This window comes from Heloderma suspectum, chromosome 1 (genome assembly GCF_057233095.1).
Source record: "Heloderma suspectum isolate Gila_16-S chromosome 1, 16-S_ref, whole genome shotgun sequence".
Classification (NCBI taxonomy): Eukaryota; Metazoa; Chordata; class Lepidosauria; order Squamata; family Helodermatidae; genus Heloderma; species Heloderma suspectum.
Genome location: NC_139458.1, coordinates 151,152,379 through 151,179,775, shown reverse-complemented (window position 1 = coordinate 151,179,775; position 27,397 = coordinate 151,152,379). Strand labels below are relative to the sequence as shown.

Genomic DNA, 27,397 nt, shown 5'->3' with positions numbered 1-27,397 from the left:
TGGCATGTGAAATGAGCACAATTGTATGGTAGTTTGAACACTCTTTGGCATTGCCCTTTTTTGGAATTGGAATGTAAACTGACCTTTTCCAGTCTTGTGGCTGCTGTTGAGTGTTCCAAATTTGTTGGCATATTGATGAATGCATTTTACCTGTGCCATTATCCCAAATTTTAATCTCTCAAGTGGTCATTTTTCAAACCCTCAGTATCTGCTTTAATATATATTTAGTTGTGTACTCACCTCCACATACACCCCAATCTTGCCTTGAATGGAAGCCTTTATACTTTGTGAAAATTAGATATTAGAAGTTGTCACATTTATTCTCAAATGAATAATTTCTTTGACAGGTTGATTGTTCACCCTGAATATGTACAGCTGAGAAAGCTAAAGGTTTTCTTCAGCTTGTCTTGTTGCTAGCAAATACCTGTTAGGCTGCAAAAATAACACTGGCTGCTTAACTTCTAATCCAAGATTGTAGTAATGTGTACTAGTTAATTCTTCAAGTAACCTATTAACCTGAATCCCACATATGACATTGCATTGAAGCTATAATGCACATCATACTGAAGGGGTGTACAGTTCAAGTCAAAATAAAGCTGGTGGCGTTGGACCACCTAAGTTTATTATAACCTAAAACACAAGAACCTCAGACAAAATGATCCTTTGAAAGCTTTAGAACCTTGCATATGGTTAACCTAAATGGTCAGTTAACATGTCATCTCAGTGGCTTGGATTCAGAGGGTGCATGAGTGGAAGTAATGGGGCATTCTCTCACCCTTATATCCCACAAAAAGTCTCCCTGAGGGTCAAAGGGACCCTGATGAAAGGCCCGAAATGTGGCACAGAGGGAATTGGACTCCCACTCATGCAAGCGGCTTCCACCCCGTTTTCACACATTCCCTCTTCAGCCCCACATCCCTGAGGTCTTTCCTGAGGGTCCCAAACCCTTAGAGTACAGGGGCTGCACTGGAAGGAGGGAGCAGAAAGTCATATTGCACATGTGGCTTCCGCTCACACAAACTCTGGATCCAAGCCACGGCATCTGCCTCCAATAAAAAAAAAAAAAGACAGACAACTGTGAACAGAGTTCTTCAGCTGTAATCTATACTATACCACTTCAGCCTTGCCCATCTAAAAACAAGGTACATAATTTTTCTTGTACAAATCAGTGCTAGAGAAGGATACGATTTCTTCTTTCCCAGCACTCAGCTGTGGCAAGTTTTACTCCAGTGTGGCTGAGGTGGTCATATGACATAGCCACAGGGCAAATAAAAAAAAAAGTTTTTAAGTGTTAAGTCTTCAACGTTTTGTTCCAGTAATTATTTCTAAAAATAACCTGGTTAAAAGATAGTCTGAATTCCATATGAAATTTATGTAATGCCTACAGTCCTTTAAAATTGAATCATGACACTATAACACACACACTGGTTTAGTATTATATCCAAAACACAGCCACAGTTCAGTAAAGAAACAAGCCTGGATAAGTCTCAGGCTTGTGAATTCCTTACTCTCCTTCTGTAGCATGGCTGCAAGGGGAAGACTGGAAGCTCTCTTTCAAATAACCATGGTTACTCATTTCAACCAAACCAAGAACTGTGGTTAATGTTAACTATGGTTTAAGGAAACAAGTCAGGATCATAAACCATGGTTTGAAATTGACTTGTTTCTCTAACCACAGCGAAGTCCAAGCAGTTTCCCTGGGTTCATAAACACATAATCACATCTAGCTGAAAATGGAAGCAAACTCTTCTAATCTCCTCCTCCTTGCAAAGTGCTGTGAGGAGAAGGGAGAATGTACAAGCCCTGATGCTTGTGCATGTAATGCTAACTAAAATAGCACCTTCAACAAAGTGATCTGGCTTCCTGTCTGTGTGCGCGTAGACACAAAAGGCTTTGGAGTATGCTTCCAAGCTGTATAAGGACTCTTTAGTAACAAACGAATGCTTTATTTGTGATAATAATTATGCATGCTTAAAAAGAATTAAGGACACATGAATTTCAAAACAAGATGGATTTAAGTCAATCCATCCTGCATAACTATAGCCATGTTAAGGCACAATACAATGCTTCACTCACTACACAACTGCCATCAGACCATGTAGGTAAAGCTACAGCCAAAGCCACAGTTCACGAGGGATTGTATAGAACATATGTACACCACACTGTACCCCTTGAGACACAATAGGCACAAACATGACATGGGGGGGGGGGGGGAGAAATTAGCAATATAGTCAATAATTCCTCTACAAGCCAAGAGGGTAAACCATCTTGTACTCTTCTCTAAATTTAGTACAAGTACAGGGGGTAGTAACAATAGGAAAGTAGTGGTGGTGGTTATAAGATTTGGATGTGTTCCATTTCCTTCCATTATTATGCATTCATAAGCTATACTGAGCAGCAATCAGACAGCAATAACCTCAACTATAATATCCTGCGCAACTTTATAAGGATGTTAGAGTAGGACATTTCCTTAAGGTTGTCAGTCTGTTTAAGGCATTTCTCTGGTTGAGAAACTATGTAGCAAGTATTTGATAAATATTAAGTAGTTAATAACCAAAGAAGTCACTAACTATTTTGTATACAACTGCAGAAAGTCTATGTACTAAGGTTCCAATCAGCAATGGCTCAATGTCTGGCTCTCATCACATGTTCAGTTAAATCGAGATACATCATGCCTTTCCAAATGCACAAAGCAGGGTTTGAAGTCAGTATGACAAGCCCCAGATTTACTGGCAATATTTCAGGTCTTACTCTAGTGAGAGTGAAACCTCTGCATGCAGCAGTTTCCACTGGTACAGCAAGAGCCTTCCCACTCTAGGCTGTCGATCCCTTTCATCACCTAGCACCTTTGTGAAGTTCCTTGCCATACAGATCAAGATCAAGCATCTGTTATCAGCTGGTATTCCACAGCCCTTAGCTACCTAGATGAAGCCAAAGTGGTAAAGGCAAGATTTTGCCCAGTGCTCTAGAATGCCAGGCATATTACAGCATGCGAAGAAAGACTGCTGTTAACACACTTTGATGGAAATATACTTGTATTTCTTCATAAATGCTTATGGATCCAACAATATGAGCAACAGTATTATAACTGCAAGTCAGCATTTCCCATATAACATTTCACCTTAGATTTCATACCAAGGATGGTAACCAAGGATTACTCAAGAGTTATGAGGGCTCTGGAAAAAGAGTTGTATCTGTAGACTACAGCTTCGCATAGTCTCCACCACATCCCTATATTTTTTTTGCCTGAACAAGAGTTATGCAACTCAGGAGTTTGCCCACCCAATACCAATTCAAGTATCACCTTGTCTACTTTACAGAATTCTGATCCATATTCTAAGAATTGGGCAAACCCAAACAACCACGTGTCAGCAATATTTACTGGCTGGCGATACTAAAATCTCTGTTCACATAGGCAAATACGACATGGTGTCCAGAAAAGGAGATCTCTTAATGATCCTGCCGAATTTTACATATGCCCTCTACTAAACTACCATGTTCTAGTCTCATAAAGCCTTTAAACAACCTTCAGAGACCAAAGTCTACTTCCACTCAAGCCAGCTTGTTTTGGGACATCTTCCAAGTGCACAGTTGAATCATATGGATGGTAATTACTTCTCCCCCCCCCCCTTGAAACATTCCAAACTCCAGGACCAGCAACAGCAGCCTTAAGAAGATTCCTGCTGGATCAGACCAAGGATCCAGGAGGTCCACATGCAGGGCATGAATAATCCCTAACTTTTGTATAGTGCTGTCAACTGTTCAAAGCACATCACATGCATTATGTATTAAATGTGATCCTGATAAGAACCCCATAAGTAAGACAGTATTATTATCCTCCATGTTACAGTTGGGGATGGGGTGAGGCTGAGGCTGAGGCTGGGAGACTGGTAAACCAATACTATTATTCCCCCTTACCGAGACTATCTGACCAGAGAGTCATTTGCCTAAGGCCAACTAGGGCACAATCTTCTGTTTAAACAGAAAAAGTCCTACAACTCCCAGCATTCCCAAGCAAGCATGACAGGCTTGGGAATTGCTGGGAGTTGCAGGGCTTTTTCTGTCTAAACATGCATAGAATTGCACCCCTAGTCAGTTAATGGCAGAAAATAGATTCTAACCAGTGACTTCCCAATTCATAGCTCAGTCTCAATAACAAAGTCAACACGCCTCTGCTTATTGTTCATCTCCAGCACCTGATATTTAAAGGCACACTGCCTCTGAGCATGGAAGCTCCACCTTGGGCAATACCTCCAAGTCAAGTCACCACTATCCTACTACAGTGATCAAGAAGCCACAGAAGTCTACCAACTTTCACGAACATAAGTCTTCTTGAGTCAACTGGTTTCAATTTCTGTGGCTATTATAATACACACTCAGTCCTCACCCCATACCCAAGGCCAGGAGCAACTTTTATTCCCCACGAAATAATAATAATACCCATAGAAGAATCCCCACACGCTCTGCCGAGAAACATCCCCAAAGCAAAAACCCGCACGGGTACTACATAATACATAGTATGCGCGTTTGCGGCCACTAGGGGACAAGAATGGGGGAGGAAAGGAAGGCAAGAGAGAACTCCCACCCCACCCATAGGCTCGTTATGTCAACAGCTCGAGGGGTGGCCGAGTGACTCTGTTGCAGCAAAAATACAACGTGCTCCCACTTCTTACGGAGATTTTCCCCACACAGACATAGGCCCACGAAAAAAACTTTCACCAGTCAGCAGCCTGATTTTCCCCGTCGTCTCACGGCATATAAAGACATTAAGGGTGTGGGAGAAAAAAAGGAAGAAAGGGCCCAATACTCCCCCACCCGCCGCCCCTATTTCCTTCCCCTTTTACTTGCTAGCAGCAGCAGCAGCAGCAGCAGCAGCAGCCCCTTCTCCTCCCCTCGAAAGACTGGACTAGCAACCAGTTACCTCTCTCGTCCTCCCCCCTCACGCGTTCCCCGGCAGAAGCAGAGGCAAGCGCGGCGGCCCTTCCCGAATTTGCGTCCGGCTTTTCTCTTTTTTTACCTGAGGCCGACGAGCAAGAGGGTCTCCCCACTACCCGGGGCCGGTCTCTTTTACGCGCCCGCTGCCTTCGCTTTCTGTGGGGCGGGTGCCAACGCCAACGCCGCGCGCGCGCGCACATACAGGCGGGCGCGCGCGCTCGAGACAGCCCTCCCAAATAGATTGAAGCGCAGCCCCGTGCTCTCGCTCTCTCTCTCTCTCGCGCGCGCGCATCTGTCCCACGCAGCCCAACCTCTTGCGCGCGCAACTCTTTCTTTTTTATTTGTATTATCATTATAATTATTGTAATTATTGTGAGGGGCACAACCACGGCCAGTATCACGGAACGCAGCGTTTTGGAGGGTTTTTTTTGGGGGGGGGGGTTGCGCCCCGCCCCTTCCCCGTGTTCACGCCCACACTCGCGCGCTCCCAGCGCGCATCTTCAATCACGTCGAGAATCCGGCTGTACAGAGAAGGGAAAGGAGAAGGCGGCGGCGGCCACACGCCCAGCTGGAGGCGGAAGAAACGTGATTGGCTGAAGCGGAGAACGGGCTGGGAGTTGGAATGGGCGGCTGTGCGGGGACACGGAGGAAGGACACGCGGGAGAGGCGGCAGCGGCTGCTGCCTGCCCTTGTCAGGGGGAAAATCTAACCAATGGTTAACCGTAGTCAGTGGCATAGGATCGTTCCCATTGGCTCCTGTTTAGGAGGCGGTGCGAAAGGCATCAAGGTGAGACGGCTGAGAGTTCCGTGTGTCTCTCAGCCTCCGGAGTATACATCGCATTACAATATATTTGGCATTTTTCTCTTGGCAAACGGGTGTGGTGGTTGAGCAGATGCTGTCTGTTAACTTTAAACAGAGAATTATACCATCAGTGTGCATACTGTCATCTCTCAGGCTTCCTAGATCTGTCAGAAACAGGTGTGTAGGTAAGGTAGCCAGATGCAAAAGAGGACAGGGCTCCTGCACCTTTAATACTTGTGCAAAAGATGGGATTTCACCAAGTGTAGTTTGGACAACCAGTTACACCTGCTGAAATTCCGTCTTCTACACAGCTATTAAAGGCGCAAGAGCTTCTTTTGTATCAAGCACCCCTAGGCGGGGTTGAGGGAGGGCTTGCTCTTGAATCATAGGATGTTGTCGTGAATGTGCATTTCAACTTTTATTCTGATAGGGTAATATTGTATCTCTCCTGTCCATTTATTTATTTATTTATAATATGGTGCATTCACATTGCATTACAATAAAAACATAGAGCATAACAAATATGAAATATGAAATATAGACAGGAAAATTACAAACATATTTCTAGGTTACAGATATAGTTTTTTTACTTCAGTTGTCACAGCCAGGAAATCAGCAAAGACTCCATTGTAGGCTTGGTTTTTTTGACACTTTATCACTATATGTTGGATAGTTTGTTTTTCAGCCCCACAATCACAATTTGATGATGTTATTTTGCCCCATTTATAAAGGGCATCTGCACATCTACCATGACCCATGTGAATTCGGTTCAAGGTTGTCCATATCACACGGGGCTGGTCAAATCCAGGTGGTTGAAGTGTGAGAGTCAAGCTGTGGTTCATACTTGTAATAGAGATTGGTGTTCTGAACGTGTGCACCAGTTTTCACTCTGATATCTCGATCTTTAAGGGAGTATCTTGTATTATACATTTTTACTGATCCCTTTGAAAATGGGTTTAGGGGTCAAGCTGTTCTGTTCTAGCTAAAGCACAGAATTTGGTCTTGAGTGGACACATCAACTTTCATCCCAATGTTCAAGGCAGATCACAGAATTGTAAGGGACCTCATCTAGCCCGACCTCCTGCCAAAGCTGATATCACATTGAGTTATATTTTGTGCTTTTGATCCTTTCCTCCTTTGAAAATGGTTGTCCCGTGGAGGCTGGTATTCAAAGCTGAAAGGTAAAGATTAGCTTTGGATATGTACATTTAATTTTGTTTTGCTTTCTCAATGTGTTACTGCATTACAAACAAAATGGAATGTCCAATGGATGAATGAAACCAAAGGCCCTGCTAAAAGGGGAAGTTTTTTTTTTTTAAACACCTTTAACCCTGCTGCATGGCCTCAATTAAAATTGCTATCCTCCTGAAGATGCTATTTGCATTTGAAGGGAAGCTGCCATTTGTGCCAATGCATATATCATCTTCAGGGAGGAATTTTTTGTTAAGACCATGCCTTGGGAATAAGGCTTTAAAAAAATATATCTCCCACCTAGCTGTGATCTGGCTCAGGCTCTCCTGCGGCTGACATTTTAAAATGTAACACCAAATTACACATTTAATGTAACATATAGTTTGGACCTCTGGCTATGGCAGAGTTTGGCATTTACTGGCTCTTGTTTGTTTTTAGAGAACTGCACTTTTTTTAGAGACCTTCCCCATGAAGGATTCTCCTCCTCCCTCTGCTGTCACCAGCAGCACCCATTCTAGCAGGCTGTACTGAGGGAACTGAGACAGGAAGCAGGTCCATTCCTCCAGCCCTGCTGAAAGATTACTTAATTTTTTCCTCTTCCTTTCCCATCCCTTTTTCCTTGTGTGTCGTCTTTTTTAGATTGCAAGCCTGCAGGCAGGGGCTGTCTTGTTTTATTGATTGCACGTAAGCTGCTCCAGAAGTGTTTTTGGCTGAGGAGTGGGATAAACATACTTTAAACAAACAAACAGATGTTACCACTGTAACTTTACCATCTGAGACTGGCTGGTTGGTTGGCACTTCTAGTAATGGGAACAAGAGGACTTTTTCACAGAATTGTTTTTAGTGCAAAGCATGGAATCTCTTGTGGTGAACCCAGTCCTCTTTCATCTAAGAGTCAATTCAAATGTGCAGTTTTTCTGTTCAAAGAACAAGAGTCCCCGCCACACACCTTCTACTTGCACAGGACACAGGTAGACTCTGCTTTTGGCTACATTCAAGTTTTTTGCTCATATATTGCAGGAATATAATTTCTCACAGTACTCAGATTGCACAAAACCAACTGTAGATTGTAGCAGAAGATAAACATCTCAAAGAAAATCTAGGCTTCCTGTTAGCTAATTAGACTGGGGGCAAAATTTCTTTCTAACAACCAGATCCAGGTTGTAAAGCAACAATCCAATCTTTATAGCTGGGCTAACTCCAGTGACAGTTTCTGTTTCAAGCTGAAAATATCCAACAGTAGAGTTGCCAACTTTTCGATTGCCCCCTGCAGCTTTCTTTTAACAACAGCTTTAACAGCATAAATTAGCAGGTGAAGCGTTTGTATTGCACAGAGATAAAAATTGTCACCAGCTAATTGCCTCAAACGAAGCCGCTATTAAAGGCACAGCTACAGGAGGGTGGGTCAGAAGCTGGCAATGCTATTCAATAAGGAAAGTCTATTGGAACACCAATATGCAAAAAGATAAAGAAATCATCTGCACAGTAAAGAAATGACAGTTTCCAAGTGAAACTAGTGACTGTCAGCATTAGGCTAGATCCAGATTGAGTTATATTTAAAGTTATACTTAGACGGAGGGAGCAATCCTATAGCTGCTAGACAGCGGTTAGATGGCCATAGGATATGCTGTTTTCCGGGAACTGACCTCGGAGCCTGTGCTCCGAGTTCAGTTCCTGGAAAACTGACCTCCCCCCATGTCCGCACTGCCTTTTTCACTAGACAGCCGTTTTTGCCTGTCTAGTGGGGGGGAGGGCAACCGGGACAGGAAGCTGCCGTAAGACACATAGGATGTGTCATATGTGCAGCTCCGCTCTCCACGCTCTGGAACGCCCCCCAGCCCTTTTCAGTCCCTCCACGCTTGTGTTCTGAGCGCGGAGGATGGGGTTTATCTGCACTGCCACAGAGGCAGCATGGATGAGGGGGGAGCTCGGATTTCCGAGAACTGGTTCCAGGAATATAGCATATCCTATGGCCCGCTAGACAGTGTCTAGCGGGCCATAGGATTGCTCCCTTACAGGGTGAGTGCCAACAGGACTGGAGCTAGGATAGAGCCACTGATAAACAAGAGATAGGTATCAGCATGATTTGGGGTAACCCCAAAGTTTGCAGAAGTTCAACAAATCTTTTTAAAATGAAGGGGACAATTCACCCCATCCCCAAAACTGCCCATTGAGGACTGAACACGCATAAGTAGCTATGGAATATTGAGTGACAATGATAAAAAAGGGAATGAAATGGAGTATTCTGGAGCAGACCATGGCTAGCTAGAATCTTGAACTTGAACACTACTCTCAGGAGGTGAGGATACACTGCAACGTTTTGTTCTCTATTGTTGACAAATTTCATGTTCTTTAAGTTTTTAGGCTTCCTATAGAGCAGGGACAGTGCTATGCCCTTGAAAGACTTGGGGTCCTGGCCCAATGGACATAAATTTCCATAAAATTTGCATATGGTAATTTAAAACTATATAAGTGAATTTAGAATTACTAGGATTTATTTATATTTCACAGAACATGAAGTCAGCCAATTGATTTATCATCCAAATTATCTCAAATAAAATAGCTTCTTCAATTAATTTGTACCCTGCCCCAGATCATCCCTAATCAGTAGTTGTTTTTTAATTACAATTAATTTTCCATCTCTCACTTCTTTCTTCCCCACTCCTGGAGGAACATTGCCCCTACCTCATGCAATTAAGCGGAGAAGAAAAACTTACATTAACACCAATTGAAGTTTTTCCCCTCTAAGTTTAATTGCTATGGGGTGGGGGCTAACCCTTCTCTCCCCAGCTGCAATCCCCCTTGAAAATGGCCCCCTGTGTGGCAATTAGGCTAAGAAGGAAATTTTGCATTAACCTTGATGGACACTCAGAGTTCTGGAGAATAGATCTGGGGCCCTGGGAAATAGATTCAGGGCCAGAGGACCAGACCAGAGGACCAGCAGTGCCCCTGCTTTAGAGACTATGGGCCACTTCACACCAAGCAACAGCCTTTGGGCTGTTGGGGATGAGTGGGGAAGAGCAGGAGCGTTGCTTGCTGTGTGCCAGCCACTTTTAATCAGCATCCCATGATCAGCTCATTTGTAGGTTGTAGAGCTTGATGTGCAAACCTGGAGCTCTGGGTTGTTTAGGGGTTAAACAACCCAGTGATTAACCCAACAACAAACAAGCCAGCACTCTGGGTTTGTAGGTCAAATTCCACAATCTATGAACTGGCCGATTGTAGGTTGTTGATTAAAAATGGAAGTGGCTGGTGCGTGGGAAGAAATGTGCCTGCTCATGCGCAACAACCCATGGGCTGTTGTTACATTTGTTTAAACCATGGGCTGTTGTTACATGCAAAGAAGGTTTATCTGTTGTGTTAATGGAAACTAAGAAGTAAGATGAGTTGATAAAGCATAGAATGTCTGAAAATTATATCAGTGGTAATTTAGCACAGGAAAGACTCCAACCAGTAATACCTAGATGTTCACATTACTATGCTGACTGAGATCTACAACTGCTTTAAACCAAAATAATCCAAGAGAAGCCCCATTGCTTTTAATGTGACTTCTCTAGAACGTGCCCAAGAATCCTCTAGTGAGTATTAATAGCACATCACTGTGTATAATACATAAAGATATATTGATGGTGATGCCACACCATCTGATATACAGCTTTGGTTTCCTTTGCATATTGAACCAGTATAGCTAGGCTCTGCTTTAAGGCTCAGAAAGAAGAGAGTGATTTATAAGCAAACATGCTCCATATTACACAAATATTGTACATTGGGTCCTCTGTCTTAATCAGTTACAGTTCATAGAAACTTGTCAGCAGGAGTTGAAATTATCTTTTCATTAGAAGCCTAAATGCCAGCAGCTAATTATGTCCATGGTAAATCACTTGCACACCACTGTGTATAATGGTCTCACTCAGGCTTTCAATTAACTCTACTCATTAATGAGCCACTTTGGTGCCTCTAAAGCCTACAGCACTTATCTTGTGAGTGGTCTTCTATTTCTGCTCCATAGTGCCAAATTCCAACAAACACTATTGCTGAATTCCTTGTCCTGTACCGGGTTATGGTTCAGAGTCAAGAAAGGTAGGCCTGTGGGCACACTTCCCTGTGAGGAGTTAACCTCATTGAGCTTCTGAGTAAATATGCAAGGGTTTGGGGTACAGCCTCCGAACCCAGATATAAGTGGGACCTCTGAGTAAGCATAGATAGTACTGGGTTGCAAAAAGATAAGGTAAGCGGTGTGTATTGAGGGAATATTACAGGACCTACATCAGCAAAGTAGCTCCCTGTGTCATCACTGTGGTGCAGTGAGGGAAAACCTGAAGTAAGACAAGTGGAGAAAGCAAGATGCTGTTTATGGTGCATTGCAAATGTGGATCAGTTGTACCAACTGGATGTACTTCAAGAGTATAAGTAACTGTTAAAATAGTGGTGGGTAGATTTCCTGCAGACACAGGCCCAGTTCAGATGTAATGGCACATCCTGTACAACTCCTTGCCATGCTGACCCTTCTTGCAGTGAAGCGTGGCAGGGACATCTGAAGGACCAGCAAATCCTTGAGGACTCTCCACTAAACACAACATATGAAGATATGGGAAGATGGAATGTAACCTACTGCTGATGTTTGTCGTGGGATCTTTTGAATACTTTTCAGGCCGTAGCATACATGTAGTATCCAAGCCTCCCTTTTGGGGTCAACGAGAGATCTTCCATTCAGTTTTGATTGTCATTGCCTTTGCTTATGCTTTGTTCTAATGTGCTAACATCTTCTGACATGCAAATCAGCATTCATCACAAAAATGAATGAAAAGGTCAGTTATGTCCAAAAGGGACATAACATACAGAAAACTAGTTAGATCAAGAATCCAGACGGACTGGCTTCTGCAATTTTGACCCTGACCAATGTCAACTGAGAAGCAGAATTTGGGTTGCCACTTAGGCATTTTGAAGGTCCTCCTCTAATAGGAGCCTGTATTGCAGGAAATTAAGCAGGGTGAAACCTTTCCTGGAATGAAGATAAGTGTGGGAGTTTCACTTGCTAAATTCTGTTGCTGGTGGTATCCAGTTAAGCTACCGTCAGCAGAATGGGGAGGGGGTGATTTCCCCTCTCCCCACCTGCCCTCAAAATCTATTCTGGAGAGTTGAGGGATCCTCTGGAACAGATTTTGAGGTGGGAGGCGCAGGGGAGAGAAGAGGAGAAAATTTGTTGTGCGAGCAGAAGCGTGATCCGCAGTGTTGGATTTCCTCCCGTGTCTCAGGTTCTTGGTGAGAGGAAAAAATGGTGCTTTTCTGGATGCTTTCCACTTTAGTGCTAAAATGCTGAATCAAGATGGAAGGAAGGAAGACGCCATTTGGATGCATCTCCCAAGTTAAGTAATCTGTTGAAGTGGTGCTGGGTAGATTTCGTCTAGACTCAGACTCCGTTCAGACATAAGGGGAAACAATCATTTTGAGCTATGAAAGCCTGCATGAGCCTATGTGACATCTGAACTGCAGTTTATTTAAACTATAGGTAGTGAGAACAAACCATGATCAAACCCTAATTTCAGATCTGGCCTTGTTCTCCAACTATAGTTTTTAAAAATGAATTCTCTGGCATGCAAATGAGGAGGGGAAGGGGTGCAAGGCTGATGCAGTCTTATAGCAAGAAAGCCAATATGGTGTAGTAGTTAGACTCTAACAAGTAGGGTGTTGGACTAGTACGAGATCTGGGTTCTAGTCCCCACTCACAGAATCATAGAATAGTAGGATTGGAAGGGGCCTATAAGACCATTGAGTCCAACCCCCTGCTCAGTGCCACACGGCCATGAAGCTCACTGGGTGACTTTGAGCCAGTCACTGACTCAGCCTAACCTAACTCACAGGGTTGTTGCGAAGATAAAATGGACAGGAGTAAGCTGTCTTGGGTTCCTTGCAAGAAGAAAAAGGGTGGGATATAAATATAATAATAAAGAAAGAAGCCATGGTTTCTGAACTGGGCTGCATAAAACCCACCTGGCGCTATTTAAATGGCATGTTCTACTCTACTCCCACATTCCAGAGATCAGGGAAAGCAGGGTAGGAAGGGACAGCAGGGTAAAGGACAGGGTGGTAGTTGCGCCTGTTCCCACCACCATTTTGTCACTTCCCCTCATAAGTCTGCTTTCTTTCGATTGTAGGCATTCTGGTTACTTTCTTCTACGTTACAGGTGTTTCTTAAAATAAAAAGCCTACCACCTGATTATAGAGTAGAGACGTTTGTCATTCCTTCTCTTTCTCTCCCCTTTCTCCCATGACTTGGTCCACACATAGCCTTTCAGAAATGAAGTATCTCCTGATTGCTTTTTGTAGTGTGAGACATGGTAGACAGATGCTGATTGCTGCAATCATGTCTTGTACGTGTTGGATTCAGCAGTTGTGCTTTAAGTTTCTTAACATGCTGCTGCATCTCTCCCCCCCCGCCCCCCCGGTTTTTATTAGCAAGAAGGAAGATGCTTTTCTTGTATCGGCTGTGTCATCTGTGGAATCTTTCTGCTCAAATTCTATAGCTGCAGCTTTCCCACAAATTATCTTGGAGATCTCCCATTCATCACAGGGGGAGCTTTCAATTCAGAAGAGAATGCATTAAAAAAAAATCAGCTCTGTTGTATTTAAGATTATTTTATTAGGCTGTTTTTCAGGCATGCAATTAGTCTACAGTAGCGAGTCTGGGTCCAAGCTGCCAGTTCTCAAATTAAATTAGTGGCGTGTTCAGATCATGTTTTCAGCCCACAAAGGTTTCCGTCCTTATAGATTGGGGACTGGACTCTTGCTTGTTTTTATTTTCTATAGATAGCCACCTTCATTCCACCTCGCCTGCAAATTGATTAACTGGATTGAAGGATGTCAAAGACAGTTGGACATAGTCAGTGGTGCAGCTAGGAATTTTGGACCCTGGACTTAATGATCTTATTGGGGGGCCCTTTAGACAGCTGTATGTTTCACACAACTAACATTTCTCTTCCCCCCACCCACCCAACCACTGTTGCATGCTTTACAACTGCTTCTACATTCCTGAGATGTTAGAACAACAACAAGGCTTGCAAACCCTGATTTAAAACAGCAACAACAACCTCTGAGCATGTGCAGCTTTGCATTTTAAACTCAGTTAAATAAGTTAAATCATCATGACTACAGGAATAAAATAGAGTTTGCTTCTACTGCCCTGATGCCTTTATCACCTGCTGCTCTCTGGGCTGCGGACCCCTGGGCTGCGGGCCCCAAGACTATTGTCCCAAAGTCCAGCCCTAGGTGCACCATTGGGCATGGTACTGGCTTCTCTCCCTAGGGTCACTATACAGTGACCTTCCCCAGCCTGGTGCCCTCTAGATATTTTGGACTTCAACTCCCATCAGCCCCAGCCAGCATGTCCAATGGTCAGGAATGCTCGGAGTTGTAGTCCAAAACATCAGGAGGGCACCATGTTGGGGAACGCTGATACAGATGCTGCTCCAGTGCACACACATAACTGCATGGTGGAGGTATGTGCATACATTAGAGGAAGGAAATGTGGCCTGACAAAGAAAGAAGGCCTCAAAAGGAAATGGGGAGGGAAAAGCCACTTTTTTTTTACACCTTCCATTAGACCAAATTTCTTTACTGACCTTGACATGCTTCTGTAAAAAATCCTATCATGATCAAACAGCTATGGAAGTTGGCAGAAGGTCCAGCTGTCTGTTCTGCAGATTTGTACAAGGCTGTGCACTCATGCAAAGCAGACAAAACGGCTACTGCAAAAATGGAAATGGAAACTTCTTCTCTGAAGAGAAATCTAACTGGAAAAGACTCCCCCACCTTCCCTTCTTAATGCTCCTGAGCAACTCAGCTCATATTACAATGTAGCTAAAAGAGCATATTCCAGGGCTTCATTGCAGCCGACATTTACAGAACTCACCCTTGGAACCTACTTTGAATGCCAGGTTTCAGGCTTGCCAAATTGAGTAAGAATGAAGGGGGTGTCTGAAGTCATCTTTTCCTCACTACAGAGTAACCACAGGCCAGTTTGGATGTCACAATAAACCATGGTTTAAACCATAACAGGAACGAGTCTCAGGCTCATATGCCCCTCCCCTCTCCTCTGGCACAGCCGTGAGGAGATTTAGAACTGTTCTCTTCCATTTTTAAAAATTAATTACAGTTTAGTGTTATGTCCAAACTCAAAACTGAACTATGGTTTGTTGAAACAAGCCAACTTCAAAACCCATCATTTGAAGTTAGCTTGTTTCAAACAATCACAGTTAAATCATAGCTTATCATGACATCTGAACTAGCTCTCTGTTTCTCTCTTTCTCTCACATACTCTCTTTAGAAATTAACCAGGCTCTGATGCAGCTTGGAAATAATTTCTCTGTGTCCTTTAGACATGCCTTAAAGGAAATTACAGCCATTTCCTCTCCAGCTAGAGTTAACCCTGTTCTGCTGAGTGATTAAGTAAGTTTCCTCTAATACAGCTATTAAGCAACAGGAAATGTGTTCTCCCTATAGTACATTAACCATTCCCTGACTTTTTTCTGCTTAGCTGTCTTGGAATTGCTTTGCATCATGAGTGTGTATATTATCCCTGCCTAAAAGTATTATTTCTTGAGGTATTTATTCTATACAAATGTATAAATTCTCCCAGCAAGCAGCAGCCTAGAAAGTATTATATTGGTTATACACTGCTGCTTACTGGAAGAATTCACTGTGGCTCTCCATGTAAATAATTTTAAAGAAAATGTTTAATGAAATTTTGCTCTTTTAGCATAGATATTTGAGGGCAGGGTGCAAGCAGAAGACATAAATTCATCCTAAAGCCACGCAAGGATTTAAAACTGAATCAGTTTATTCTAAGAATGGCTAGTTCCCATGGGACCTAAATAGCTACCTTGCCTAAGTCCTGACACTGGTTTATTCGACCACACACTGACACTTGGGAACCTCTGATGACTGTCAAAGTATGATTTCAACCTATATAATATCGTATATATGAACATATGAAGCTGCCCATTGGCACATCTAGGCCAATACTGCCAACTACTCTTGGTAGCTAAACCCTCTGTTTCTCCCACCAAGTATATAAATTCTGACCATACTTCCGTTTTACCCTTCTGCCTTGTTACTATGCTTACCCTGATATTCTAGGCCAGCCTTCCCAATCTGGTGCTGTCCAAATGGTTTGGATTTCAGTTCCCATCAAACGCAGCCTGCATGGCCAATGGTCAAGAATGTTGGGAGTTGTAGTCCAAACCATCTGGAAAGTATCAGTTTGGTGAAACTTGTTCTAAGATAACCTTCTGGCCTCAGTCATGACTGTGCCTGACAATGCCCTCTGTACTGTTGCAGACCAGCTTCTACTTGCACTCGGGATCAGATCTTAAAAGGCTACAGCCCGGTTCAGATGATCATCGTAGGCTAAACAAGCCGTGGTGGCTTGTTTAAGCCATGGAGCATGCCAGGCATGATTTGCATAATCACCCAGCCGGCTGTAGCATGTTGTCCAAACCCAGGAGACATGGCTCGTTTGAGGGGGAAACAATTCTCAACCCAACAACAGCCAATGGGTTATTTGAGGGTTGTTTCCCCATCAAACAAACCATGCAGCCCGGGTTCAGATGCTACAACAAGCCATGGCTGAGCGGGTGATTATGCAAATCACGCACGGCACATGCCGCAACTTAAACAAGCCTATGATGATTGTCACCTTTAGCCTATGATGATTGTCCTAATTGGGCTCTATGTTACTTCTGCTGCTGGCATTTTGCTATACTATACGTGGGAAAAGAGGGAATAAGCCTATTCAGTTTCTAGTCAACTGCAGGCTATATTTTTCAGTCCCACTTGCAGAATGACCCTTTTTCCCCAGTCTATCCACAGCTGATGGCATGAACAAAAGGATGTTTGAAATGTCTTAAATGGTAGTTAATCTGCATTAAGTGACATTCAGGTGTACACTCTTGTATTTAAGGTGATCACACTCAAAGGATGACAGATCTCAAAGGAGAGGTCTTTGAGGAGGGGTAGCTTTTTTACCCCTGCCTGGTAAAGGTGTACCTTCCAAAATTCCTTGTGCTATGCAACTATTTTAGGCACAGGAGCCTCCTTTCCTCTGCAAAGCTTGGTGACTCAGGGTGCTTCCAGATGAAGGGCTCCTAGCACTACCAGTCAAAAGGCGTTGTCCAGCTGCTCTATCTGACCGAAGAAGTGGTAGGAAAATGCAGAAGGGTTACAAACGGAAGACGACATCATCTGGAAAACCCCACGAACCCCGTAAAATTCTGTGAATGAGGCAGGGTGATTGCACAATATAAACCTTGTCTGGAAGCAGCCCCAGAGACAGAGAAGGGATACATTACTGCTTCTGAAGTGCTTTCTATCCCACAGCCACAAGCCATACGGTATATTTAATCTGGAGTGATTTACTGTTTTTCTCTAAAAGATAGTAGCTTCCAGCACTGGAATGTTTTTGTTTTGTTTTAAGCTGAACCTCAATGGGTAAAACAGGTTGGCTTGTTCTTTCCAAGATAAGATCAGAAAAGCACAAACCCCTTGCTGTAATGTTTGCTCTTCCAGGGCAGGGAGAGCGCAACATTGACTATTGTTTGTAGTGTTATCAGAAAAACAAATTCACCTCATCCTTCGCTTACCTTTGACCTTTTATACAGTGCTGGCAGTGCCTTTAACTGTAATCTGCCTGGCCAAAGACCTAAAAATCTACCACCTTGTCCAAGTCCACACTGACTATGATGAGTCCTTGTTCTTACTGAGGCTGTACCACTTCAAATGCAGGTAGGGGACTTGCATGATACTGCACCATACCAAAAATAGATACATTCCTCCACAGAGAAAATAACATGTCAAGGAAAAGGGTTCTAGCCTAGCCTTCTCTCAGTCATGCTGGGAGGTTTTTTACATGGAGATGATTATATTTTGGTGTGGAGGAGCATTCAAGTACATCAACCTATTTCCAACTTAGGTCTGGTACAATATGTATTGATTAACAGTGTGTGACATATACCTCCTGTTGTTCAGGATGTATGTTTAGATATTCAGATTATAGTATAATATACCCCCCACCCCCAGCCCATGACTTTCCTCATCACTTCTTCCATTAGCTGCTTGTTACTTGTTTCCATGGTGTATAGCAGTGTTTTGTATGGATTTCTACATTCTTGTAGCTCGAGCAGCAGAAACATCCAGAGCACAGGGGAAGAGACTGGACACCACCACCCTTGTCTCTGTTGGAGCCTTGAGAACTTCACCAGTGTGAGAGAGTGGGGCATGAGAGAGATCTGCTGCAGGCGAAGGCTTTAAGAAATGTGGCTGCTATTTTCTGAACTCTGTTTTCCTGGGATAGCTGTTGCAGTTTGTAGTGTTTATGAAAGCCTTAATGCATAGGAAAGATTTAGTTTATTGGGCTCTGGTTTACACACTACTGAAATATAATAATTGATATTGTGTTGCAATGTTTGATTTTGCCTATTTTGTAATTAATCTGAAATGTTATTATGTTAGTATTGGTGAAATGAATTGTTTATGATTGTAATGAGGTCCTATTATAATGTTGTTGTATTGCTGTTTTATTAGCTGCTTTGGGTACTTTTTGTGGAAAAGTGGCATAAAAATTAAGTGAGGAGGAGGAGGATGTATAAGAATTTTGTTTTTACTCACAAAACATGCGGGCATGCCCTGTTCGAAGCTCCAAACGCGGGATCGAGCACGGTCCACCGAAAATATTCGGAAATTGTTGAACACACACTCACGTTCATCTCGTTCCCGATTCCCAGTTAATTTGGGGAGATCTGCGCAGATCTCCCATTCAATTGCTGCTTGATTAGCACAAGTTTCCTGTTCCCGCAAAGTTAGCAGCGATTCCAAATGCAAATGGGAATCAGGGATGAGATGAGTGGCAGGAAAAAGTTCAAAGAATCCTTGCGATCACAAATGTTGCTCGTTTGCCCATCCCTACTTGTTGCACCCTGGACAACATTATAAGTAAGTGCTTTCTTTGGCAGATTAAGGCCCCATCTACATGGCACTGCTTTGGCCCCCCACCCCATTGCAACTGCGCAGCAATGCAGCTTCGAATCACCATGCCCTGCGATACACTCGCGATGTACTGCACACTTCCCTAAGAGACTCGCTGTGTCCTCTTTTTTTGCCATTATACTGAAATGCGCAGCTGTGCAGTCCCATGAGTGTGGGAGTGCGAAGCGTCAGTGGCTGTTTTATATTTGAGGGGCTCTGCTGTGTCTTTCTGACCCTGTTTTCAGTAAAAATTGGGTATTTTGTGCTCCTTCATTTCCACAGCATCAGTTTGTCAGTTCCCCAGCCCAAGACTCTCGTGATGGTTCGCACTCACAATCATGAGTGCTACGTGCCTAGCCATTGCTCCGAAATGGTGGCCGGAGCGATGTTGTTCCTCCCCCAAGACACTGCCCCCCCCAGCCCTTGGGTACTGAGTCCAAAACTGTTGTGAAGATACGAAGCTGCAAAACTGTGCGAAAGTGTGATTAAATAAATGATAACGTCCCTCTGTGCCTCTGTAACTGCGGGGATGGGGGAGGATGGGGGAGCAAAGGGGCATCACAGAGTGATGCAGGCACTATGCACACCAGGAATGGATGGCCCACAACTGTGGGGGAACCCACAGCAAACCCCCCAAATCGCAGTAAAACGACTCCTTGGAACTCTGCTTTTTTGGGGCGAAAACCACAGATGACTGCGAAGTTGCAACTGCGTCATCTATTGTGAGGGACCTCAACTCGCACCCGCCCCAGTGTAAAAGCCTGGTGTAGATGGGGCCTATGGTCCTTCCCCTGTTACATTTGATATGCTTTTCCTCCTGCCTTGATGCCCTTGCTCTTGCATTTGAAAAACTGAGAACTAGTTTCTCTTCCGTTCTTTGGACTAAGGTAGCTATTTGACACTGTAGCTCAATAGTGCCTGCATGTTCAGAAGCAGTGCTACTCTGAATACTAGTTATCCATATCACCATGGCGCCCTGGTGCACTTCCAGACAAGGCTTCTATCGCACCACTGCCCTGTCTTATTCGTGGAATTGTATGGTGGGGAGGTCGGTCCACATGTTGTCATCTTCCATTTGTAACCCTCCTATGTTTTCTCGCTGCTTTGTCTATCTTTTTTTCCTATCACGGAAAGGAAGAAAAGATGGAATAGCTGCATAATGCCTTCTGATTGTTGGCATTTGGAACCCTCTGTCTGGAAGCCCACCTGGTTTCAGAGGCATCTGGCTGGAAATACAGTGCTGGATTAGATGGACTGGCTTTAGTTGTTCCAGAAAGGCAATTCTTAGAATAACAACAATCCATCCGCTATTTGGTTTTTCTCTTTGCCCTGAAATCCAGCACTAAGTTCCTGAATGAGATTATTCATTATTGGAGGGTAGGAAAGAGGAAGCAGCAACACTTTGGGCTTATACCAAGGAGTGTCAAAAATTCGCATTTGGCATATTTGCTCAGCCTTTGTATTTTGGAGAGGAACTGAGATGAACAGAAAACAGTTTGAAACATTGCTTTTCCTGATGTGTTTTGCTGGCTATCTGGTATTTTGTCTGGTCATCACTTCCACAAAAGATGCTATGTGAAGAGACACTTCAGTACAAGTTTAGTCAAGTTTTCATTAGAAACCCTTGGTATCCTCATAATTAAGATGTAAGGTTACTCCTGTGGTAGGTAGAAGTATGTTGCCCTGGACTGTTAATACGTATTGTTCTTCTGTTACCAAACCCCACATCACAGAATTCAGTTTTTGAAAACTAGACAGCACACTAATTGGCTGCCACTCTTCCTTTTGCTTGAGCAGCACCACGAAGCCCAGCCCCATCATCATGATTTTTACTTGAGAGTAAGTCCCATTCATTCCTGATGCCTACTCCCAAGTAAGCATATGTATACAGCAATCCTATGCATGCTTACATGGAAATAGGTCCCACTATGTTGAAATGGAATTTACTCTCATGTAACTGCACAGATTTTCAGCCCTAGGATTGCAGTCACTACATCATTACATAAATATGATGGCATCAAGACTAACAGTGCAGTCTTATACATGTCTATAAAGAAGAAAGCCCCATTGAGTTCAGTGGGGCTTCCTCCCAGGTAAGTGGGCACAGGATTACAGCCTTAATTAGTCTGACTTAATTTACACTGAAACCAATGGGATTTATATCATGACTAACTTTACACATTAATTTCAATGAGTGTAACTAAATTAGACCAGTTCCAACCCATAGTGTTTTGTTGAACTAATGAAAAAAAGTACATCCAGAGAACACTGGTTATCAAGCAGATTAAAAATAAATAAATAATGGCAATGTTGGGTCCAAAGTATTAATAGTTTCATTGATCCTACAAAATGGAAAACATACACCAAGTGGCATGGGGCATTTTACCGAACCAAACTTGTAACAGCCACTTTAGAATGTTGTTGCTGCCCGTCTGAAAATCTAGGTGCTGAAATTGAATTATGTTATTATATTGTGTATATTTGTTTTCCATATTAATAAAAAATGCTAGATATTTTCAGGGAGGCCTTGGTGACCTAAAGATGTGATTGGCTTTTTTTTTTAGTGTGCTTTGTTTTTCAGTTCTGTATGCCGAAATCCTCAGTTTTCACTATCAGCTTAAGTTTACATGTTAGAGGCAAGATTTCATGTTTGTAATGGAAGTTCAGATTCCTAAATTCCCTGCCTATGACTCAATGAGTGTCGCATTTTCTGTACTCACTGTGCTTCGGAGTCTTTCTTCCTCTGAACTGTAACGAATTAAGATTCTTTGAATTGAATTCTTCAAGACTGAATGAAACAGGCAGAAGTGTTCAGGCTCGATCAGCTCACTTGTTTACTGTGGTCAGCATTTTTCTGTAAGACTTCCAAGACAGGGGGGAGGGAAGGGCTCAGGATATGACATCATGCACTCTGTGTGTGTATGTGTGTGAGTTGTCTCTGGGTGGTTTTGTTTTGTTTTTAAAGAAAACTGGCAGTGATAACTAAATGCCTGTATTTGAGATCAGGGAGTGGACCATATCGCAAATATTCACTCCCTTGTTTCCATCTGGTATTAAAAAAACAGAAGAAAGGTAAATTAACATTAGTTTTAGCCAATAATGTAGAACAAATTTCAAATGTCAGTGCTGCTGAAAAGTGCATGCGATGATTGCCCAGAAGCTTCTCTCTTTGTTGATGAAACCTTTTGGTCTATGTTGACTTCCCCTTTCCCAGAAAGCCTGGTAATAATGAGCATCACGGAGAAATACCTAATCATATTTTGTTGTGAACACACTAAGAATACAAAGCAAAGATGCAGTTTGGTCTACTGAACTAAAGATAAGGGCTTTTGTTGTTGTTTTTTACACGTGTGCACGCACACACACATACCCCTATTCAAAGCAGAGTAGTCCGAGCTGCAATTCTGAGGAGCCATTTACCAAGGCTTTTCTAGAGATTCAAAGTGTTTTAATGGAAACTCCTGCTCTGCATGGTGGAGATACGCCTGAACCAAAAGCAAACTTTGCCTAACCTGAACACCCATGCATAGCCCTCCGATTCCTGCCATTGTCCCCATTTTGTTAATACTTTTACCTTTTGAGGATGCCTTGTTAAAAATTTTAATCTGTGCCATGCGGAAATTGTTATTAATTATATCTATGTATCTCTCTCTATATATAGATACTTCTTAGCAGCCTTGCAAGACCATAATCTTCCCAAGGTGGCTTACAATATAAAACAGTTAAATAAAGTTATAAAAGCACCTTAACATTTAAATAGTTTTAAAATAAGCTTATTAAAATACCTTTCAAATATTTAACAGCAGCAAATATCATAAAACCTTTTCAATTAAAAACCAGAGAGAACACATATGTTTTTAAAGCCTTCCTCAAAGCAGCCACAGTTGGAGCCAACTGTACCTTTCTTAGGAGGGAATTCCACAGGCTAGGGGCCACCACTGAGAACACTCTTTCTCTAGTGCCCATCAACCTTATTGATCTGAGTGGCAGGTTAGCAAGTAGGGCTTCCAAAGGTGATGGTGAAGCATAGGTAGGTCCCTATGGGTGCAGGGGGCCCTCATAATCTGGACCCAAACGAATTAGGGCTTTGAAGTTCAACACCAATGCTTGGAATTGGTCCTGAAGAGAGACTGGCAACCAGTGCAGCTGGAACAGGACTGGTGCATCTAGCCCCATTAAGGATGCAAGCAACTTCATTTTGTATGAGGTGAAGTTTCCAACTCATCTTCAAAGGCAGCCCCATGTAGATCACATTGTCATTCTTTTGTTTTCTTTTTTGAATATATTTTTATTTATTTTATCTTTATAAACATTACCAAAATTACCAACAAACTACTCAATACTTCAGTTCTCATCCATACAGTATTTTAGTTAGGACACCATAATAACAGAAAGAGAAGAAAGAAAGGAAAAAATAAAAATAAAGGAGAGGAAGAAAGGAAGTCAAGAAAAAAGAAACAAGTTCTTTCCCCTTCCCTCCCTTCCTCCCTCCCCCTCTCCACCCCTTAAGAATTAAATTTAAACGCCAGCATCTCCCAACCTCCAACGGTATTCTATTTTTAAAAACTATATCTATTATACAATCTTACAATTTAGTAAAACAGTCTTTTATATCAACGCAACAGTTCTACATTCCCAAAAGCCTGAATATTAGTAATAATAATAATAGTAATCAAAAAGAGAGAATATAGTATTGTATAATAATAAAACTTAAGATGAATCTTGAACAGTCAATAATATTTTTATACTAGATATTTTGTCTATTTTAAAATAGAAAATAGAAGAAAAAACATAGAAAGAGAAAAATAATAATAAAAAGAGAATACATAAAGGTAAAGAAATATGTATAAAATCATTTCTTCTGAGAGCCTAGATCATGAAAGCTACACACAAGCAGTTAACAGTACTTGTTTAGAAATTCCATTTCATGGAACTGTGACAGAATTATCATGCATTTTAACATTCAACCAAGCCTCTGCCAGTTCATGATTTGTAAACTTCTTCATCAGGTCTTCAGACACAATACAAAGTGTAGCAGGATATTTTAAGTAATATTGTAAGTTCATTTGTTTTGGCAGATTCTTTGCTTTGATAAATTGCCTTCTTTTATTCACCACTTCTTTGATGTAATCTGGGAGCAGCATAATTTTATCCTGTTTCCAGGAAAGGCTTCCAGCTTGTTTTGCCAAATTCAGGATATAACACTTTGTGGAAACTTTTGCAAATTGAACTATAATTGTATAATCATTCCCTTTAGGATTTGGCACACAAAATGCCTGCTCAATATCAAGGGAATAATCAGAGGATATAGAAAGTATCTCATGCAAAAGTTTATCTACAAAAGTAGACAATTTCACATCATTAGACAAGCTTTTAATCCCCACTATACGTACGTTGGCTCTCTTCATATAGGCCTCCAATTGAGAGATTCTGTCAGATATATTTTTACAAATAACTTGTGTCGTAGTTTCATTTCTTGCCACTCGGTCTTCAGGCTCATTAATTTTGGACTCCATTTTTTTCTGTGACACATTAATTAAATCCACGGCTCTCTGCATATCAGTGATGGACTTTTTAATTAAGTCCAGCCTTTGAACTAGTCCCAAAAATTGCGAAGATAGGGTTTTCATCATTGTAAATAATTCTGCTAAATCTTCTGTTTTCAGCACCTTTGACATAGGAGTTGTGGGAGGTGTTGAAGCAAGCCCTTTTCGTCTCCTCGGTTCAGCCATAATTTTCTCCAATAAATCTTACAGGTCCTCAGCTGTTCTCAAATATTGTTGAAAGTTCTTAAATTGTCTCTCATAGGTTGCTGATTTTTCTTGCAGGATATATTGTTATGGAACACGGCAGCCATGTTTTCTCCTATAAAATAGGAGTCTCATTACAGTTTTTCATGTTGGTACAGCCCTGGGGGAATAACCCTGGCATCCAGCTCCTCCACTATTGAGTGGGGGTTACCTTACTCCAGGCAAAAATCCAGAGCTATTTGCCTTGCCCCCCCTTTCAGTTCTAGGGGGGAGATGAAAAGGTTTTTCAACCTTTTAAAAGCTGTTTGAGAAAGCTCCCACGGAGAGTCCATGGAAGCTGCCAGAGCGACATCGGTCCCAAACCAGAAGTCACCAATCACATTGTCATTCTTCAAGGTTCAGGCTCTTCCCTAGGCTCTCTAGAAGTTTAATCCCCTAGTAAGGGACTTACCTCCATGTAAATGAACACAAAGGCTGCAGCTATCTACACACTTACCTGGGAGTACATCCCATGTATAGGATTGTGCTGTAAGGCACCCATGCAGCACACAGTTGTGCACCACTGTACACACTGTAACTGTGGAGATCTATTTGGGACTGTTGATACCATACTTCAGCAAATAAGGCAGTATATAAATTTAGTAACTAAATAAACACTGTAGGACAACTGTGTTTTCCTAGCACATCACCTCCTTGGCTTCTCATCCAGTGGAGGCCATTTGCAGAGTAAATGAATGCAGCAAGAGTAGAGTCTTCAGCAAGGTGCACTGGTGATAGCATCTCCCACAGCCAACCAACAAAGCTTCTTCTGACCAGATAAAAAATAGATCTTCATTGCCGGCCATTATGTGATATTCTAATAGCTGCAGTTTGATTTGTGTTAAAAGTTTGTTCATTTTAGAGCTCCGAGAGGGGGGGGGGGCAAGGGGAGAGATAGAGGAAGGAGAAGGGCAGGTGTGTGTATAATAAACAAAGGTAGGTGTGTGTGTGTGTGTGAGAGAGAGAGAGAGAGGTGTTCAATGCCTGCCTATTATGACCTCCCTGTAAGAGAAAGCCACAATTTACTGTATTTACAGAATTTGTATAACCCTTTTCAATAAGCATTTCCAGGCTGTGCAGCAGTTGCAGTGGACATGCTCCACTGCCACCCACACTTTTGCCTGGCTTGTGAAGGGAGCTCTATGCACATGCTGATGTATGCTTGTAAAGCTCCAATGCACAAGGGGCAATACTAATGGGTCCAGGGTCACTGCTTACATGGAGGAGCTCTGTGCACATATATCAGTACGGCCAATGGCATGGCCGCTGTATATTTCAGCAGCAGGGGTGGGACTAAACCATGTGCACCCTCACCCTGTATTATTCGTGTACATTGGGGGCAGGGGGCAGATCCGAATGTCCAATTAAGATAGTTGCCACGAAAATCTCTCTGGGGAAAGAATTCCATATAAGACATTTTCATCACTGTACCAAATACATGAGGTCACAATTTGAAGGGAATACCACTCAGTTTGGTGATGAACACAGGGATCCCAGCCCTGAACAAATTAATATGAACATAGGCAAGTGCACGAGGTACTTTTGTGTGATTATTCTGGAAGTCAGTTTACGAGCTTTTCTACACAAGGCTGTTTATGTATGTACTTTTGGTTTCGTTACAGAACTGAGATCCGAGCTCGACACAAAGAGCTTTTCCTTCCCCGTTTTTCTGCTACATAACCTCTAGGTAGAGCTCTGCTATAGTGAAATAGTGTAAATACACAAGTAGAAACACCACTTTTAGAAATACTACCCCATTCTCCCTGTTCTAAAAAAAAAACTAAGGAAAGAGCTGTGAAAAAAACAGAAGCAAAACTGGAGGAGGATCATGATGTCGTCTAAAGAACCTGTAAACAACTGTAAGGAATCATGAGCGCACAATAAATGTCTCGTGTAGAAAAGCTCTACATCTACAGTGTTCATGCATCATTTTAAGAATTAACCACTGAAAGGCTTTTTGTTCTGTTATACAACATCACAAACTCATCCCATACCATTCTACAATCCATACCAACCATTCTCCAGCCCACCCTGCCCTGTTCCTCTTCCAACTTTAGCTCGTGAGGGGAGGGGGCAGAGGAATGAGATGAAAGAAAAGAGGACAGAACAAATGCAAAATTGCCCAATTCATGCAACTGTTCTCCCTTAAAAAAAAAAAAAAGATGGAATGGAATTGTGCAAATTGGGTGGCCAAGCATTTGGAATTTTGTATGGAGTTATCATATTTTCCCCTTCATGGATCATTGCCTTGTTGTGGCGAAGGGGCTTGCGTAACTCAGTGAAGCCATAAGCTATGCCGTGCAGGGCCACCCAAGACGGACAGGTCATGGCAGAGAGTTCTGACAAAATGTGGTCCACTGGAGAAGGAAATGGCAACCCACTCCGGTATTCTTGCCAATTAAACCCCATGGAACGTATCACAAGGCTAAAAGAGATGACACCGCAAGATGAGCCCCTCAGGTCGGAAGGTGTCCAATATACTACTGGGGAAGAGCAGAGGGTATTTCCAAGTAGCGCCAGAAAGAGTGAAGCGGCTGCGCCAAAGCCGAAAGGACACTCAGCTGTGGATGTGTCTGGTGGTGGAAAGAAAGTCCGATGCTGTAAAGAACAATATTGTTTAGGAACCTGGAATGTCAGATCAATGAATCAAGCTAAGCTGGAG

General features: G+C 42.6%; 1 protein-coding gene across 4 annotated transcripts in view; it reads right to left on the bottom strand.

The window, feature by feature from the left end:
* The window catches only part of RALB (RAS like proto-oncogene B), a 42,544-nt gene extending 20,757 nt beyond the window's left edge, over positions 1-21,787 (bottom strand). For 2 of the 4 annotated variants that reach the window (XM_084807186.1, XM_084807159.1), the window contains exon 1: positions 21,667-21,787. The gene's annotated coding sequence lies outside the window, so the exon portion shown is untranslated. Of the gene's footprint in view, positions 1-5,017; positions 5,108-21,666 lie in introns of those variants that run through there. The other 2 variants (XM_084807177.1, XM_084807148.1) reach the window with 1 other exon arrangement.
* Between the last annotated feature and the right edge of the window lie 5,610 nt (positions 21,788-27,397).